This window comes from Penaeus japonicus, unplaced genomic scaffold (assembly GCF_977035675.1).
Source record: "Penaeus japonicus unplaced genomic scaffold, GWHDUDI00000001_assembly GWHDUDI00000015, whole genome shotgun sequence".
Taxonomy (NCBI): domain Eukaryota; kingdom Metazoa; phylum Arthropoda; class Malacostraca; order Decapoda; family Penaeidae; genus Penaeus; species Penaeus japonicus.
The window spans coordinates 32,836,126-32,838,625 of record NW_028234417.1 but is presented as its reverse complement, the minus strand read 5'-3'; the positions used below and the strand labels follow the sequence as shown (position 1 = coordinate 32,838,625).

General features: G+C 46.3%; 1 long non-coding RNA gene across 3 annotated transcripts in view; it reads right to left on the bottom strand.

Moving 5' to 3' along the window:
- LOC147470415 (uncharacterized) overlaps positions 1–2,500 on the bottom strand; it is a 390,190-nt gene that overhangs the window by 86,046 nt on the left and 301,644 nt on the right. The gene's annotated exons all lie outside the window — the stretch shown is intronic.

The window sequence follows — 2,500 nt, the reverse complement described above, 5'->3', positions numbered from 1 at the left end:
AATTAACAATAAGCTGATCATGGGTGATTATTAATGATGTTACCAAAAGCCATTAGGAAGAGATGTTCATTATTCTGGAGGAAGATGGGGGAGGGAGGGAGGGAGGGAGAGGGGGAGAGAGGGATAGGGAGGGAGGGAGAGGGCGGGAGGGAGAGGGAGAGGGAGATAGATATATAGATAGATAGATAGATAGATAGAGAGAGAGAGAGAGAGAGAGAGAGAGAGAGAGAGAGAGAACGGAAGGAAGAGAGAGAGAAAGAGAGAACGCGAGGAAGAGAAAGAGAAAGAAAAAAAGAAAGAGAAAAATAAATAGAGAAAAAGAAAAAGAAAAAACAATAAGAATAAGAAGAAAAAGAAGAAAAAAAAACTCGGACAAACAGACACACACACACACACACACAAAAGAAAAGAAAAAAACAAAACAAAACAAAACAACAACCTGGCATAACAGAGCCTTCAAACACCGAGGCCCTCCGTTTCCATTACTTCTCAATGGCATTTAGTGGAGTTCGAACAACTTGTGGCCGGAATAAAACTCTTTGAGAAGCATCAAATTCAACAAATTGAATGCTTTTCCTAACCGCGAAGGCAAAGGGGGAGAGGGATAGGAGGGGAGGAGGAGGGGAGGAGCGGAGGAGGGGTGGAGGGGAGGAGGGGTGAAAGGGGAGGAGAGGAGGTAGGGAGGAGGGGAGGAGGGAGGAGGGAAGGAGGGGTGGAGGGGAGGGGAGGAAGGGAGGGAGGAGGGGTATAGGGGAGGAGGGGAGGAGAGGAGGAAGGGAGGGAGGAGGGGAGAGTGGTCAATGTGGCGGAGGGGTATAGGGGAGGGGGGTAAGGCTGGATGAGGGGTAAGGGAGAAGGAGGAGGGGATGGGAGAGGGAAGAGGGAGGTGGGGTAAGGGAGAGGGAGGTGGGGTAAGGGAGAGGAAGGTGGGGTAAGGGAGTGGAAGGAGGAGTGGGGGATAGGGAGGAGGAGACGGAACAGGATTGAAGGAAGATAAGGGAGAAGAGGAAGAGATAAAAGAGAAGAGAGAAGGTGAGGGAGAGAAGAAGTATGAGAGAAAAGAAAGGGGAAGAAAGGGGCTTTTTAGAAGAAAGAAGAGGGGAGGAAAGGCAATTGAACATCTCGAGGCAGGGGTTAGGAAGGCTGGGGGGAAGGGGAGGGGGAGGGGAGGAGAGCCCATCCAATTGAACGAATTACAGATCTTATGCCGGGGCGCCACAAGGGTCATATTCACCCGCGATGCAAAACAGGGTGACCAGTCTAGACGTCAGAACTTCGGACTTTGGGCTGATATAATATATCTATGAAGTTGAAGAAGTGGCGAAGGCTATTTCTTTGTCTGTGTTTTTGTTTTCTTTGGAACATGATCAATATGATCCTTATTTTTTTTTCTCGTCGTGTTTGCTATATATGGATCTCTTTATTTCACTCTCCCTTTCCTCACTCTTTCTTGCTATCTTAAAGTATGTATTCACCTCTCTCTCATTCTCTCTCTCTCTCTCTCTCTCTCTCTCTCTCTCTCTCTCTCTCTCTCTCTCTCTCTCTCTCTCTCTCTCTCTCTCTCTCTCTCTCTCTCTCTCTCTCTCTCTCTCTCTCTCTCTCTCTCTCTCTCTCTCTCTCTCTCTCTCTCCATCTCTCTCTATCTCCCCTTTCTCTCCCTTCCCTCACCTACAACTCCCCCTCTCCCTCCCTACTCCCTCCCCACCCCCTAAAAAAAAACGGCCCCCTCAATTGCCTTTGACTTTGTTTCAAGGTCATCCACCACCTTCTTTCCTCAGCATCCTCTTTGCGGTTTGAGAAAGAATCTTGTTCCTTCTCCTTCTCCCTCGGATGCTTGCTTGCCTTAGGGACCGCCGTGGGCATAGTATTTATTCCTGTCTGACTTGCCTGCTTGCCTGCTTGTTTACTTCTTTGGGTTTTTGTTTTTTGTTTGTTTTGGTTGATCGTTGTTGTTTATTCGTTTGCTTACGTGGTTTATTGATTGCTCTTTTTTGTATTGTTTTGCTTATTTGCTTGTATGTTTGCGTTGAGTACTTTGTTTTTCTCCCCCGTAATTGCTTGATTACTTTGCTATATATTGCAGGCGTCTCCGGCTTCTGCAATTTGCACCTGGTCTTGCAATACACCTGTTCCCTTCATTCACACGCAGAGTGATTCGTCGCTTGCGGGTTAGTTTGCGGGTCTGTTTCCTGTTGTTGTTGTTGTTGTTCTTGTTCTTGTTTCATTTTTCGTCTGTTCTCTCGTTTGATTGTTTTTTTTTCTTTTTATTGATCTACTTCATGATTTGCTTCATTTTGTTGTTGTTGTTCTTCTTCATTCTTCTTCCTCTTGCCCCTCTTCTCCCTCTTCGTCGTCCTCTTTTCCGTTGTTGTTTCTTCTTCTTCTTCTTCTTCTTCTTCTTCTTCTTCTTCTTCTTCTTCTTCTTCTTCTTCTTCTTCTTCTTCTTCTTCTTCTCCTCATCATCATCATTCTCTTTCCCTTCTTTATCCCCATCCGCCTC